This window comes from Athene cunicularia (genome assembly GCF_003259725.1).
Source record: "Athene cunicularia isolate RWA chromosome 9 unlocalized genomic scaffold, athCun1 chr9_part1, whole genome shotgun sequence".
Classification (NCBI taxonomy): Eukaryota; Metazoa; Chordata; class Aves; order Strigiformes; family Strigidae; genus Athene; species Athene cunicularia.
The window spans coordinates 9,369,228-9,387,060 of NW_020799110.1; the positions used below are offsets into that span (position 1 = coordinate 9,369,228).

At 37.4% G+C, this 17,833-nt stretch overlaps 1 long non-coding RNA gene across 1 annotated transcript in view; it reads left to right on the forward strand.

The window, feature by feature from the left end:
- Positions 1 to 17,833, forward strand: part of LOC113483560 — a 67,449-nt gene that overhangs the window by 778 nt on the left and 48,838 nt on the right. The window lies entirely within an intron of this gene.

A 17,833-nucleotide genomic window follows, 5' to 3' on the forward strand; every position in this document is an offset into this window, starting at 1 on the left:
ATATATATATATATATATATATATATATATATATGTAATAACAACTATAATATCAGGAAACATCTGTTCCTGGCTTCTCCTTTTCTATTATTCAATTTTCTGAATTTATGAGATCTCTGCCAGGCAGAGGGTGGGGAGGGGAGGGAAACAACCAGACAACAAACCCACCATCATCACAAAGGTCAGGAGTGTGTAGCTGTGGTGCAAATTGGCTCATGTCAGCTTTTGTACGCACCCAGTAGTAGATCTCAGCCCTGACATGCTGAGGATCTTCAGCGAAAGCATAGGAGCTTGTTTCCTCAGAGAATGAGTCACTCAACAAGCTGGTCTCCCGTTCATCAGCTTCGCTCTTTGTGCATACTGCTTTTGTCCTTACTCTGTGGTTAAATGTGTCTGGCAACTGATTGCTGGATCTGTTGATTTGGGAAATGACTTGGGTAAATATACTTGTAGAAAATCACAGAGGCTTTGTAATATGGGAGAGAATGAGAGGTCAAGCTCATTGCCTCAGCCATGGTCTTACCAGCTTTCCCGCTCCTGGAAGTGTTTCCTTTGCATGGCAGGTCCTCCTCAGCTCTTCTACTCATTCCTGTTCCTCAGGGTGGGAAAAACAGCTGAAAACCTCACCCTGTAAGAGTTTTTTAGACACATGACAGAGTTTTGTGCTCCCAGTTCCCATTGACTTTCAATTCAATTATCACTTAGATGAGATTCAATAGGAACGAAGTACCCAATTCCTTTATGCCATTGAACCTCCTGTCCTAAGTCTTACAGTAGGCTATGGAACAAGTGAGCATTGGCTGTTAGTGGGATGTGACAAGCACTATGAAATAAGAGATTGGATCAATGTATTTCATTGGACTTCATACAAATCTGAGCAATTGGCATTTCATATAAAATGACTGGTTTCGTATAAAGGAGAAGGGAAAAATTACTAGTAAAGACATGGTGATAGCAGTTCCTCGAAGAACAGATACCAAAGGCACAAGCAGAAACTAAGCAGGGGATGACAGGCTGTGTACTGAGAGACATCTTTTGTTAACACATGAGCCTTAACCAAAGACTCAAAAAGGAATTTTACAGTAATCAGATTATTAATGACAAGCCTGAAGGACTATCATGAGCCTACAGAGATAGAATTCAAGTAATCATGACACAAAAATGAGATGTGACCAGCAAGATGCATGAAACTACACTGTATGAGCATTCAGAGCAATAAGGAAACCAAGGTATAGGCTTGCTAGTCAGCAGAAGGAGGTGATGCATTGACAAATGAGGCTGAAAATGAAGAGGTACCTAATACCTGCAATACATAATATTTTACTGTAAAAAAAAAAAAAAAGTCAGCTTTGATGAGATGGCTAGCACAAGTAATATAAATTACAAGAAGATACAGATGATTTGCAATTTTTTTTAAGTCATCTTCTGATACATTACATGTTGCATGGACCCTCAGCTAATCCACTGATCACAGGCTGAAAAACAGTAAACGGCGTGACTACCCAAAGTCCCCTGCAGACATTTTTTTGCTATGATTCCTTGGCATTGTTATGAGGACATGAATTCTAGAGGTGGCCTCTCCCTCACTCCCATTCCATTCCTTCTTAGAATAATTCTTAAATTTTTCATTTACCCTCTGTGTCTTAGTTGCACAGCTGGTTGGTTATTTCTGTTTCTATCTGTACTTGTAATTGTCTTTTTATTTCAGTCCTGTGGATTTTCCCTTTTCCAAATTGTTTAATTCTTAAACTTAGTCAGAATAATATTCCTTGCTGTCATCCAGCCCCTATTCATTAGGAATTTTCTCATGCCAGTTTCTGAATTGAGGAGATAGCTAAAAGTGGTGCTGGTTTGTGTTACATTGGCACTGACTAGAGGAAAGATAAAGTAACCCTTGGCTCTGCAAGGTTCTGTGTATTGTAAACATAAATGTGTTGATGAGGACTAAGGAGAGATTTCATTTCCAATCCATGCAGCTATTCTGCCAGACACCTCAAAGGCAGACACAGATACTTCAGCAGAACATCGTTTTTCATGTTTCCATTTTGTCCTTTGTACTTTTTTTATAAATGGAAAAACAATCCCAGAGAGGATAATAATTTCTCATTATTAAAATACTGCTTCCAAACAATAATTTCTGTTACTTTTTGGCTGAAAGTTTTCAAGAAATTGTTTTGGGAAAATTCAGAAACACCGTGCTAGAATGAACAAATTTTCAGTTCCAAGCTTTCCAAACACTTTAAATTTTCCTTTTTCTTTCTTTGGAAGAATATTTAATTTGTCAACTATTTCTGCCAGCAGTGTTAACTTCTGTGTGTTAAAGCCCTAATTAGATTAAGTTAGATCCTCACTTTGCATGTTCTCCCAAGCTAATTCCCATGATCACCATGCTTTAAAACCTTTATTAGGGGGTTTTGTTAAAGATGCATCACTTTACTGTTGTTATTCATCTGACAAGAAGAGTGGATTCAAATGTAGCCTTCTTTCAAAGCTGTGTTTGTGACTGACCTCGGATGTTGAACCGAAAAGAGAATTAGTTTCTCAGCACTGCACTGTGTGTGCAATGCCAAAAAAAACCTGGAGAGTTCTGCCTGGCATCCTTCTAACAGAGGTGATTTGAAAACCTTATTGTTTTGTGTGTTGCATCCATCAGAGCCAAAAATACTTGGGTGTTGTTAAAAGACATAAAGATTCAAAAATGGCTATTGTCTCCCTAGCTAGGAGTTCTCAAGAAGAAATGAAGGAGGCAGCACTGTGGAGAAAGAAATCTTGGGATCTCAGTTTGAAAGAGGAGGCTATACCTAGAGATGTAGAAACTTGCTTCTTTGATTCATGAGGAAAGTAGAAAGAGAGCAACTAGTGAGGTGACAGTCTGTTGGTGATACCAGGTTTTTCAGGACAATAAAGATGAGGACACCTAGGAGGACTGGCTGGAAGATCTTATGAAACTCAGTGAGTAGTCCTTAAATATGCCATGAAATTGAGATAAGAGTTAAAGTGATGCATCTGGGAATAATCAAAACTTCTCAAGTAAAATTATTGTCTTACCATCAAGGAATGAGATTTGGGGATTATAAAAGGCAGGTCCATGAAAGAATCTGCTTGGTGGTTAGTGATGTTCAGTGAGTGTTAGGAATAAATAAGAAAAGGATGGAAGATAAGTACAGAATACTTACACCAATGTATAAATACGTGGTGCGCTCACATCTTGCATGCTGCCTGCCTCTACCTTTTCAAAATCTTCACAAAAGGGCAACAAGGATGATCACAGGAACAGAGAAATTTCCATTTAAAAGACACTAAGCAAAGCAGGCTCTTTGTATGCCTAGAAAAGGAGACTGTTGGGAGATACGATAAAGGTATCTAGTCTAAAGCATCATAAAGAGGGTCCCTACACATGGTTCGTGCAGTCTTTGCCAGGACAAGAAATTAAGGCAGGTAACAGATATGACAGCTGGAAAAGAAGATCTTTATTTCAAGGGAACCTTGAACAAGTTCCCAAAAGAGAAATCCACGGAGGTTAATCCACACATGAACCTTATCTGACTCAGGTAGTCTTCGAGACTCGAGTTGGTGGGAGCTGGACGAGTACCTGGGAGGAGTGTTCCTGTGTGCCTGTTCTGTTCTTCTCTAGGCACTCGCTTCTGGCTACTGATCGAGTCAGTACTTGGTTAGATGGACATTTGGTCTCACCCAGTACCACCTATTTTATGATCTTAGGATACCACTCATTTATGTCCTGAGATCACAATTCCTCTTCAGGTCCAAATGAAGGACAGAACAGATACTCTAAAAGTATCTTGGGCAAATAGTTTGAATACTAGAATAATCTTTTTATGCTTATATCTTTCCTCTTCAGCTAAGCTAAGAAAGAGTCTATCTTCCATAGTGCACCTAGTTGGCAGTCAGAGGGAAATACTGACAATCAGAGGCATGTTTTTAAAACTCCAAGTTCAGATTAATATGATTTTTTTTAAAACATGGGGAAATCCATAAAAAATTTATCAGTATATAATAGCTGAACAATCTCTCCAGGAGACTTTAATTTCTGCTTCTAATCTTTTCATCTCAATCTACTGGGTCAGCTTTGCACTTCTCCTTGTGTGCATAATGGGGAACAATGTTTAGCTGATGGCAGAAGTGCAGGATGGGGATTAAGTACCCCCCAAGCTCTCTAGTAATAGTATTGAAGAGTTCCCCAGTCCCTGATTTTTCTTCCCTCTTACTCTTCCAATAAATTAACTCTTAAATCTGAAAATCAAGACATAACTTCACTGGGCAGGGAAAATACACCCTGCAAGTTTTCCTAAATACCCCTTTAGAAAAGGCTTACGTTTGATTATTGTAATTGATTATCTTAAGCCTCTGGGTGTCAGAATTCTGCATTACACTCAGCATGTAGTTTGAGAAGCTGGATTTGGCAGCAGTCTTAGGTGTCCTCACCTCACCACTTCCACACACCCATTCATTTCTGGTCCATGCTCCAGGTTTTCCCCCCTAACCCTAGATACAGGTTCAAAATTAAGTTAATCTAATTATTCGTTGCTGTTAAAAGTACCAGTTACACCGTGAGTTTTATCTCTGTCTTCCCTTCTCCCTGTGACAGCGCAAGTGCCATGGGACAGTGTTAGAGAAAATTAGAAAGTTTCTTAGAAGAGTTAGTTTTCAGCCCAGCCAGCTCGTTAATATAACTGAGCACTAGTGCCAGCACATGACAGCTGGAGGAACATGTGGTTTGAGGACAGGAAGGGTTGACTTCTGTTAGGTGGTAACTCAGATTTGGGAAATTCTAAGCCTACCACGAAGTGGCACCTCCTGGGGTGTACGCTTTTAAGGCTACGTGGTAAGCCAGAGTCTTGAGTCAATTTAGGTAACAAGTAACTTAACAAACCATCTCCAAAAGAAGTTTAGAAACAACGTACAGAGGAATAAGGAGTAATAATGGCCTTTTTTTCAAACACATCAGGAGCATGATTACTGCCAGAGGGTCTGTAAGATGCTCAAGGCATGAAAGGAACATTCAAAAAAGATAAAGCCATAGCAGAAAAGCTGTGATTTTTTTTTGCACATAGGGGAGATTGGAGAGATTTCCATTTCAGAATCTTAATTTATGGAATGCATTTTAGGATTTATTTCAAATTGAAGAGTCCATAAATAGTTTATAGAATAAATAGACAAAACAAGCTATAACAACTCATCAGGAACAGAGATATTCACTTGGAAATTCTAAAGAAAGTCAGGAGAGAAACAGGTATTGGGGTGTATGGCTTCTCAGTTCAAATCAGTTTGAGGCAGAGGACTGAAATCTGACTAATGAGGCAATAGATATTAAAAAGGGATTCAGGCAGATCCAGAAAACTATAGACCAGTAAATCTGACATCTCTGCTGGGAAAATGAGTAGAAACTGTAACAAATAATAGAATGTGTAATTTGAATAATTAAGACATACTGTGAAGTGTCGATATAAGTTTTAAAAGAGAAGTCCTGGCTTCAAAATATGTTGAAATTCTCTGAAGGAAACTACAAGTAGAAGAAGACAGGAGACCCAGCTGATATCACCTGCTTGGGTGTTCAGTAGATGTTTAACAAGGTCCGTGCCCAAAAGCCTTCAAGAAAGTAAAACATGCTAGAACTAAAAGGAAGATCCTCACATCAATAAATAACTGATTGACAGAAGGAGTATAGGAATAAACGGTCGGTTTTCACAGTGGAGGTGTGAATAGTGAGGGAGCAAAATTTGCTGATGGTACTAAGTTGCTTGGGGAAGTTAAGAGAAGGACCAGCTATGGTGTACTGAGAAAGATCTTACAATGCTGACAATAATGGGGAAAAAAAAATACAGGAAATTCAGCACAAACAAATGCACGTAGAAAAATAACACTTTACATATAAAGTGATGGGCTCGAAACTAACAGTCACTTCTCAGAAATGAGATCTTGAAGTTCAATGGATAGTTCTGCAAAGCTGTCACATCAAGGATAATCAAACCAAAATTTTAAGAATAGAGAACAAAATAAAAGCCATCATTATGACAGTGTATAAATGCATAGTTCACCTGTGTCTTGAATACTCTGTGCAGTACCAGCCTCCTCAATTTAGAAAGAACAGGGTAAAACCAGAAAAGGTTGAAAGATGACAAGGATGGTCACCATGACAGAATGGACTCAAGAAATATGACTAGGACCCAGTAAGCTGGGAAGGATATGACCAGTGCTGGGGCAGGTTGATAGATCTCTAGATCTTAACCAGTTCAAAAGCTCGTTTTACAGCATTCATGGCAGGAACAAATAACTCGTGCAAGTGAGAAGATGGTGGACTTCCTGTATGAAAATGGGAATGAGACAGAAATCCTAAAACAAATGCTTTGCTGACCTGCAACATCAGCGAGTTAGAGGAATAATCAGGGTGCTAATGCTTAAGAAACTGGGCGCATAGAAGTATTCACAAGGTGGTTTGTCCAGTTGAGTCTCGTTAGATGCTGTAGGCTTTCTCTGCAGTTAATGGAGAGAGAAAGTGTCTCAGTCTGGGCAATGAAGAGCACCTGAATTCGGTTCCTCTTCTGAGCTGGACTCCAAAAGACCCTCTCTGTCTCCATTAATTAGGAAGGTAGCACAAGGAAACTGGCCGGTCAGGGAGTGTCTAACACTGGGTGACAGTGTGAGAGGTCTGAGTGGCTGCACTGCTCCTGTGGATGGGCATATGGAAAGCAGTTGCTGTCATGTTATGACTCCTATTAATGGATCGCTGTGGAGGATAGAAAGCTCCAAACCCCATCTAAAGGCTCTCCTTGGGCCATATTTACATAACTGTGACCAGGACCTGAAGATGTAGTCCCAGGAGAATAGCATTGTAAAACTAGGTTGAGATGTTCAGAATCAGCGTTGTAATAAAACCGCCCGTTACCTCTGTCCTATACCAGACTGTAGATGATTTGTCTCTTCTTTTAAAAGAGCATCTCTGCAGCTCAGCATATATTCCCTTCTTTAGGGACTGCTCTTACCAGCAGTGTTATAGACTACTGGAATACTCAGGTTTATTTTCTGTCTGAGCACTGTGGCAGAAAACAGGCCATTATGAGACCCAGGGAGGTTACCTGGAGGTAAAGGTGTGGCAGCAGCATATCAAACTGTGTTTCATTTTGAAGCATTCACAAAACCAGCGTGAGTTCACTAACTTCCTTGACCCATAGTTTTAAGCTGTGTGTTTTTCAAAGGAGCTTCAATTTTTCTGTGTTTTTCTAACTGAAACAGGAAGCCTTTAGTATTAGTATTGAGGAAACACTCTCTCCCCTAAATCTCAAAATATACTGACGCAGGTCAGTAACTTAATTTTGAAATTATTTGCATTCATCTTTGAGTAGTATTTGCCTACCTTCTTTTTTAGTAAGATTGTGTTCCTTCAGCTGTTTCAATTTATTTCCTCTCAGCGTTTTATTTTTGGTAGTTTTTCACTCCTTTTCCCTTTAGTCCTTTTGCTCCACCACAAACCACAATCCATCCTATGGAGAAAATGAGGGTGAAGGAAGTATGAATGAGATCAGGGCAGACTTTTGAACCACAAAATCTGAATGTTTAATTTAGTGCAGACAATTTTATCTGTCTCTAGTAGCTATGCCCTCTTTATAGTTTGCTTATAGTTCTGATAATATTTCTGAATTGGGGGCATAAATACTATTTAAAACTACACTAAAACCACACAAAAAGATGTAAATATTAATGCTTTGAGGCACGCATTAGTTATCAACAACACTCAGGCCAATTCTTCCTTTCTGCAGCAATACAAACAGAATAGAATAATCTTTCATGGTCAGTATTAGTATAGAAACTTCTCGTCAATCTTTTTTTTTTTTTTTTTGGATCATTATTTGGAGGCTTCTGGGTTTTTTTAGAATCCTCAGAAAGGCTACTGAAAAAAGTTGAACTTAGAGAAATTAATCTATGTTTTTAATATAGCTATAGTGAAGTTATTGCTCCATTTTAATGCTTCTTCTGTGGTTTGTTTTACTTCTCACACTAAGTTTTCCACTTAGGCTTGCTTTGCAGGGCAGACCCTTTTTTTTTTGGTAAGTTTTCACTACCAATGACAAATTTTTGCAGATTGTGCCTGTTTTATATTAGCTTTTGTAATGATCTATGAAGTAGCTTTGAAACAATAAATTAGCCCTTACCTGATTTACTGAAAGAATAAATAACTTCAGGAGATTTTGTTAGCAGATCTTTAGATCATTATTTTTGCTGTTTAATGCACAACTTTACTGTAACTTGCTCATTTTTGGTATCTGAGGAGGAGCATGCTCTAATGAAGAAAAGTCTCTCTTGACCATGCATTAACATCTGCGACAGCTCATTTGAGTATCAAAGAATTTTGTTTCTAATTCTCTGACTTATAATTAAAACAGGTACTGAAATAATTTAAAGTAGCTGAAAATCATTATGTAAAATTCATGCATGGTGTCTTTTTAATAAACAATAACAAAAATCATTCAAATAAATGAAGCAGTCAGCTCTAGGTGCTTGAATTTTCTTTTAAAAAGTTGACTTAGTCTTAACTTATTGATTTTGAAGACACTATAGTAAAGAATTACTGGAGGAAATATTGCTTTTACTGTTTTCAGATAATGCTTAATGTTGTTGCAAATTATAAAATTTAATTAGCTATATAAATGCCAGAGGAACAAATAATGTGCTATTGTCTTGATATCTTTCCAGAAATTAGTCTTTTAAAACAAATTTGCCATATTAATCATCTAAAAATATTTTTGATCACTGAATTAATAGTTTGCAGCCTGTTTTCAGGTATTCATTGCCATAGGTGATTGCCTCTTAATTACTACATGGGTGCTTTCTATTCACTCTTATTAATTCATGTTTTCTGGCACAGTCCCAAAAGGCAGCCTTGCCCTATATCTTCTAATTACTTCTATAATTGAATTTGCCCACTTTTTCTAACCTATTTTTTAAACTGACTGTGTTTGTTCATGGTTTATTGTGTCTTTTTTGTGTCAGTTCTCTGCAAGCAGAATGTACATTGATTCTTTCCTCGTTTCTCATTAATTTTCAAGAGCTTTGCTGCATGTCTGTTTTTTCAGCCTGTCAGACCTATTGCTAGACCAAAAAAAGATTCTTATTATTAAAGGTTAGGTAAAATAGACTGAAGTTAATTAATTCATTAGTAACTCTGAGCCAATTACTGAAGCCTTCTCTTATTTATATACTTGTTAACAAGACAGAGATGAGAAAGGCCTATTATAGGCACATGTCCTTCAGAAGTTGGGCAAACCCTCTGGAGCATATGCGTCTAGTTCTACCAAAGAAAAAGAATTGATTCCAAAATGAAGACTTGAAGATCTAGCTGGCATAACCTGATGGACCTTCTTGGGGGGATTCAAATGTTATTTTGGATTCTGTCTTTTAATCACAAGGAATAAATTTTAATGGTCAGCCTTATGAAGTGCACACATAATGTTTGAATATAAATATTTTGACTTACCAACCTCCTTAGAATAATTTCTTGGGATGTTTGGAAATAGTTGAACAAAGAGGAATTACCCATGCATATCTATGCAATTAAGACATGAGTTGCTGATTGGGAGTTCACACAGTCTTCTCATGTTGATAAATGCAAGGAGATAGGTAGCTGGGAAAAAAAGAATTTTTGGTAAATACTCTGTATGTTATGAACCTTACATGAGAGCTGAAGTCATTCAGAAGCTACCATCCCGATTTTATTTATAAGACTGTATCTAGTGGATCACTCATCCAGGTCAGATGTTTATATCAGTGACATCAACACTCATTTTAATCATTCTTGAGTCTAAAACATCACAAAATACTTCTCTCACTGAATTCATAAGAATGCAACTCAGCTTGCAGTATTGATACAAGACTGTTGCTTTTAAAAGAGTTACTGATACTTTATTGGGGAGAAAACTCAAGCAAATCTTTGGGGTTTTGTTTTCTGATAATTCAATAACTTGATCAGAGATCATTAGAATTAGAAAGCCTTGACAGCAGTTCTTTGACAAGTGTCTTGTAAACCTGGGCTGATATCTAGATTTAGAGGCAAATGATACTAAGATTGAGGAATATTATATGATCATTTTAAGAAAAGAGACAAATTATGGATTTAGAAACATCTTCCATCTAGCCGTTATAGAATATGCATCTGAATAAATTTAAATAGGAAAGAAAACTGTTGGAACCACTGGGGACCAGAAAGCTTGGCCTAGCCCAACCAATTACATTTTGAAGAAAAATTGGTCCACAGATCAAGGTTTAAAATCATACAAGAAGAGCAGTTACTAAATTCTCTGGAAGTCCTACCTCTGTGCTAGACGTAACGTTAGATGTAAATCTTCAGCTACCGCTGTAGGAATTATTCTCTGCTCCACAGTTATTTCAAACTTGAGAGACAACAGGAAGAAAAGGAATAAACTCTTACAGCATCTCACAGCGTGTGCTCCTCACCTGCACCTGGTCACTAGTGTAAGGTCTGGATACAATCACCATGCTATTTGTCGGTTTGCCTCTGCATACCTCCTGGAACACACACAGCTTTCTCACTTCCCCTTGCATGCCATAGAGCTCACTGCAGAACTGGGCTCTTTATTATTCAATCTTGCTCATTCATTCTCTTCCTGAAATTAGTTAGGAAATCACTGGCTGATTGGAACTGATGATATCTCGATCGGATCATTATTATTTCTGGTATGAAATAAATAAGTAATTAATTATGGAAGTGCTCAGGCTCCTCTGTAGTTAAAATAGCTTTGAGATTTGCACTTAAAACAGATATTCACTTCTTCATTGTGTGTGAATTATATGATGTGGGCTTGCCAAATTTATGTGGCTTATTTGTGGAATGGAAAGTTACTTGTTTTGAGAACTTTTCAAGTACATCTTTTGATTTATTTTAGTTATTGGCAGTTATCCTTAAGACTGTGTGTGAGTGAAAGATTCCAGATATTTGGATCCTTTCAGCAGAAACAGTGCAAACAGGTTTTTGAAAATTTTGTAAGAGCGATACATTTAGACCGTTCAGAATTGTATGAAATTAAATGAGATGTTCCCTTAACGCTTCCTTTTTCTACTAATGAACTGTTATCAGAATGAGTCCTACATTATGTCATAGTGTTGAAATATTTTTTTTCCACTGTAACATATATGTTATGAGGAGTGGATCACTTGACTGCCCCCCATGTTAACGTTCTTTGCAGTTTTGGCAGAACTGAGGGCTGGCGTTAGCTCCATGTGGACAGAGCTTCTAATAAAGTCACTAAGGTTTTAAGCAAATGAGAGATGCATTTCTGTGTCATCAGTTGTGTTAGCAGAACCAGGGTAACAGGCATGTTGAAATTCGAGCTGTTCATCTAAGTATGTTATGGGCTTTTTGATAGTGTGCATTGACAGTGACAGTATTATCAAACCAAAATAACTGAGAGTTTGTGGTGGTTACTCTATGGAGAACACGGACAGGACATTCATTTTTTACAAGACAGTGCAACATAACTCTAAAATTATAAGAGCAGCAGTAAAAAAAAAATTAATTTGCTGTCTGACAATTTCTTAGTTTATTAGTTCTTGCATGTTTTATAAATTTATTTCCATCCTTTACTGATATGCATGTTATGCTGCATTTGACTCTACTTCTGTTAAATATACTGAATTGAAAAAATCACTGTTGGCTATTTTGTTTCATAGTTATTCTTTAGGCATCTTTACTCAGAGTACCCTCTAACATCTTGAAAATATTCTTCTGCCCGCCGTTCTTATCTCACTTCACGTGAATGCACTTTGGCTTCTGCCCGAGCCACTGTAGCACTTTTTTACTTAATTCCATATCCTTTCAGTAACTTCATGTAGTCATCAAGGAACTTGTAAAGAGTGTATTGACTTGTAGGAACATGCTTGTTTCTTGTGGCATTTTCTTTAATTCATTATTGGTTCTACTTTGTAGAACACCCTGTGATCACAGCAAGTGAATAGGCTGAGTTGCAGTTGTAAATTATAATCATCGTTTTTCATACAAGGAAGCAAGGATGCTGAGATTTCATGACTTCCCATATGTGACGAGGGAAGAGTGTGGCAGAACCAGCAGCACAGCACCTATTGCCTGTTTCATAGTTACTGTTGGACTGTCTTTTCAGTCCGTTCTAGTACACACTGTGATGATTAGATGACTAAGATAGAGATATTAAAACATGCTTACATTGTTATAGTAAGTAGAATCTTGTTGGTGGATTTGAAAAACTTTTTACAGAGGAAACATTTTCAAATATTTTCTGTTACTTTTCATTAAATTAGAGCTTAACTAATATTCTTCAGTAACTTGGATACTAGAAATTTTCCCTGTATATGACACTTACCTGAAAACAAGTCATCCCATTGAGAGAAACAGTGAATGTCAGCAACACTGATCAACCACGTTCCTGCTTACCTGACCACGTGCTCTTTGTTGACTTCCAGTCTGACCGTGTTTAACTAGAATAAGTAGACAATCTAAAATATATTAGAGGGAAGAAGGACAAAAATGCGTTCAAAGATTTCCTTGACAAACACAGACACTTTGCCTGAGGCTGAGATACAAGGCAGGGAATTCAGCATCCAGTGCTGGCCTTAGGCCAAAGCAGGGCAGTTGGGCACTTAGGGTTGCGCACTGAAGTTGGCCTGCCTTTCTGGATCTTGAAGGAAGAAATCATTAGACCTTCCCTCCTTCATCACTAGAAGTACAGCATTAGAGAAACTTATTTCCTAGTTTTTCTCACCATAACAGCAAGCTCAGGCGAGTCTTGCAAAAAAGGGAGCAGTTTCTGTATTAAGACGTAGTCGATAAGCTGTTTCTTAACTATTATCTTCCTGAATAAGCTGCAAATGTTTGAAGAAATATATTTTTCTTTATCCTGAAGAGGAGGAGAGGTTAATGAATGGTTTTCTTTTACTTCCGGTCTTAGTGCTAGTTCCTAGATTTCAGAGTTCCAAACAAGGCAAGAAGCTACATGAAATCTATGGTCCTTTTAAAGCCTAAGACCATTCCTGGTCTTTCAAGTTAGTTTGTAAGAGAAGATTTTATTAATTCATGATAAAGAGAGAAAAGATATAATTGCAAGTAGAAATTAATATTAAACATAAAGTTTGAGTCAAAAACATCAGCCCAGTACTGATCATGTGTACTTCTGGGGGGACAGGATCAATCCTTGTGTCCATAGCATCTGTTTCAGGACATCTAGAAATATAATTGTGTTCCTTATGGGTATCCAAACCACTAATACAAAACAAACATGAGTAGTTATTATCTTCATGTTGGCATTATGTATTTTACATCTACAGTAAGTGCCACCACTCAAACGCCAAACCTGTGCTTAACGTTGTGCCAATTGGCCTTCTCACTGATAAACCTTGACAGTACATTGTTCTCTTGTCAAGGGACATTATCCTAGCAATTCAGCAAAAATTTTTCTTCATTTGGACAGTGCATCTTTCAGACATTCCCTTCTTCTATTGATTTGTTTTCTCCTGTCCCTTTCTCCTTCTTTTGTTTTCTTATCATAGCTTCAGGTTATTAAGTGCAAAGTATTGATGGGAATGGATGGTTTTGGTCGATGGAGAGCTAATGCATCCCTAATCCCACCATTGTTATAGAGTTATGCTTTACTCTGGTTCCTGATGGGGGAAAGGTGCAAAGCTCTTGATCCTAGTTTTATTTGTCACAAACCCATCCATCAATCAAGCACAAGCATGTCTGAATGCTGAATGACATGTGGGTCTCAGCTGAAAAAATTCGATAACACTGTATTGTCAGGTTGCTCACTCTTTTTTTTTTTTTTTTTTTTGATAAGCATGCAACTACTAAAGACTTGAAGAGAGAGAGTGACATACATGGCACCAAAGGTTGTCGATCTTTGGTATTAATGATACTTAAGAGTAAACAAAATAGAAAAAAGCTCTAGACATATAACATACTTAAATCTGTAGGGGTTTTTTATTAAGTTGGAGTTCCAAGTTTTTAATCGGGACATATATTATAGCCTGCCACCTAGATCCAAATGCTGATAGAATCTATGACTGAAATTATATTTTTTAAAAATTATATTGGTTAATATAGCAGATGTTGATGAATAGACTATTGTTTCAATATATGTTGAGAAATACACCCATTATTTCTGAATAAGCATGAAGAGATATAGAGAGATATATATTTAAGTATTATCCTTTTAGGATTTGAAAACATTATAAATATATAATTATAGTACACATACACAGATATTTTATGCTATGCAAATACGTATGCGTGTCATTTCAAAAATGTCCTTTTAAATTGTAATTGTATTCTCAAATATGGTTTTGGTATCCATTTATACTGGTTATTGTGTGATGTACAATAATACATTGCTGAAAGCTTATCCCCTTGTATACAATTTTCTATTCATATTCACTTAAGACAATTGCATTTAGGAACTGTTAAAGTGTTGCGATATTCCATCTGTATACTGGAAGTTTGGAAAAAGTAATCAACGGATCAGAACAATTTAGAAAATCCTTTTTAGTTTCTTGCCATAGAAGTAGACATTTTAGAATGGAGAACTGCATTAAATGACCTAAAAAAATCCATCAACAAAGGTAACAAAAAGACAACCCAAATCAGAGGCTCGAAGATAAACATGATGTAGCCCCAAGTACTAGCACACTCTATGAGTAAGCCATTTTTTCTCTGCTCTATGACTAGGGGCTACAAAACTGCAAAAATCAATGTGGGAGCGCTTTAGGTTTGTTGGGTAAATTACATGTGCTTGGCTGCTCTATTGTATCTGGCCCATATTCTATACCAGATACTTTGAGATGGAACTGTCACATAATACATATACTCAATATTGATTTTTATGGATTTAACGGAGCTTGAACTGAACTCCATGGTAAGCAAGGAAGGAAAAACTTAAGAAGTGCAGCTTCTCAAAATTGGGATGAACATGTAAATATAGAAATTCTATTGAATGTTTGTGTCGGGGAATCTTCTGGCCCACTTTTAATAAGGTATGGGCGATATCAGCACCAAGCAACTGAAAACTCTTGGCATTAAATATTTGTTAGTTTTTCTTCAAATTATTGTTTTAATGATAATTTGATTATATTTCTTTTGTGTATATATATATAAGTTTGTACAAAGAGCAAGTGAACATGGAAAGTTATAAAAAAAATTAAAATACATTCTGGGTATTGTCTGAATGCCAGACGATGCTATATGAAATTCAAAACACCTCTGCTAGCACCACAAAGCACTTTGGGGCCTCTGTATGTATCACAAACAAATTATTTTAGATGTTTCAATGTATGCAATGAAGTCCATGAATCTCAGATGCAAGACACCTAAGTCTACTTTTAGACATGTGATAGGTGGTCTCATTTCAAGTTGCATATAACTTCTTATTAAAAAAAAAAAAAAAAAAAAAAAAAATAAATATGAAACATGGAAAATTTGGCTTTCTTTGAAAATCTCCGTATTATCAAATGAGACATCACTTTAGGTCACAAAGCTAGGGTGACAGGACAGATAACACTCCCTAATAAACCCAAAGAAAGCTAATACTTTCTCAGGGGAAAACAAAGAGATTTGTAACTTTAAAAAACAAAGTAAGACTGCAAGTTAGTTTGCCTTCATTGTATTTGTGAACAGTGTATTACTAACAATATGTGTTATAAGTAATCACACTTATGGTCTCCAGAGTCGTTTATGGTCAGACAACAGTTGCTGTAGCCCATAAACAAACACACTTACAACTGCTTTAAAAATGAATCCTTCTGGCTTCTCATCCATCCAACCATCAGTGCCACCGAAGCGCCCTGCCTGCACTTCCGAAGCCATGACCCAGCCTGCATTTACCAGGATTGCTTGTAACACAGGTACAGGAAAAACACGCAGTGTGTGGCTCCTGTAGCAAAGGACTTGTGGTCTACTTCTGCAGTGAGGGATGCTGAAAATGTATTTAAAGGAAGGAGAGAAAACAAATCTCAAATTTCAGGGGAATACTTTCACATAATCGGCACTGCTCCTTGTTGCTCACCTCTACCCTGACCTACTGGCATGTGATCTGCATGGGGCTAAAACTGCAAAATTGCTGAAACACTTGAGCTCGTCTGCCTCCTTACAGCTTGGAATGTGCAGAGGACAGGCTGCATGCCATCCTTGGGTCATACCCACCCTTACAAACATCCAGCCTGAGCTGGCTGCAATGCAGAATCCTACTTTTAAACTTTTCCAATCTCTTTATGGTTTCACTGTATTTAAAAATTGCAGGACATGCCCTCAGCTGGCATTAGTCGACATAATTTCAATAATATTCTTGTTATGCCAGCAGTTTCCACTAATGAATATCCAGTATCGTACCTCTGCTAGCATTCAGATGTGGTAATCAGACCAGCCAGCCTCTAAGAGCCTTGTCAGGGGGCCTCCACTTTAAAACTTTACCTCTTGGTCTGTCAGTGCTTGATTTTATTATTCTAAGGGCATTTTGATAACCCCTCTGTGTTTGGGTCTTCATGGTGTGAAGGTCTGACTGAATAATGAGGGTACTTTCTCTTTTATCTATAGAGGGAGGATTTACTTATTACTGCCAATAATATGAGTCAGATTTTCAAAGGTGTTTTAACTTCACCTCCATGTTTGTACTGCATAAACACTTGCTTTTGTATCCAGTCACTTCTACCGATGAGCGTTTACCATTATTTTGGTATGCAAGTGCTGCTTGTGCATGTGTTGTTCTGTCTTGTTTCTATAAATAAATATACACAGGCACAAGTAGGTGTCATGCTTTTCTATGGCATTTTGCAATGCTAAGTATTAAGTGAACAGGACAGTAACACCATTTTCATTCTCAAGATATACGATTGGAGAAAAAAAAAAGTATTGCGAATTCAACCTTTTCCCTTTTAATTTTGTACTTTGTCCATGTGACAAGAGGCCATGGAGAATATATGATTCCAAATAAAGAAGATGCCTCTCTATATCCTACCTACTATACTACCTAGTGGTACTGATTCCTCATTTTTATGAAACATAAATCAATCATATGAAAAGGAAATTTAACTTTCATAAAACCAGTGTGGCTCTGTTCCTTATGCAATAAAAAAAGGCTTACAGAAACAGCAGTTACGTACCTCCTTCTGAAAGAAAAATGCATGCAAATAGGGTGTCAACAACAAAAAGTGCACTTCATGTTCCAGAGTTCAATTCTACTTAATGTAGTTTTAGCCATTTAACACCATGACTTCTGACTGCTGTCTGAGAACTGGATGCTAGTGAGGAAAACGCTCTTTTGTACCTTGGTAGCAGCTGCGCTATATTTTCAGTTTACTCTTAGGTGCTGCAATAGACTCCCTGATAGTATGCTTAGATGCAAATCAACTGGTGAAGCGAGTGACAGCAGCATTGTTGACATCCAGTATATATTAGAAGTCAGCACAAGTGTCATGTTGGTCTATGTCTAGTGGACTTCCAGGACCACTCAAGAGGTTAAGGATGTTGTTCATCAACTGGGAATGCAACTTGAGAAATGTAAAGCCAACTGAATTAGAAAGAAAGGGCAAAACGCCATATGATTTGTCTGCTTAAGTGCCATATGGCATCTCTTTAAAATGTATAGTACTAGGGAAAAAAGAGATTAGTGCAAAATGTAAGAGCTGCTTCATAGGGCCCCAAGGACCAGCAGTTCAAAATGCTAGAGTATCCAGACAGCCCCTCCTGCGTCTCAAGGAATAAATGATGTTGAGCTACAGAAAATGATGCACATGGTACTTCTTGTTAGCTTGACACATGTCCCAGAGTGGAATGATCAGCACAGTG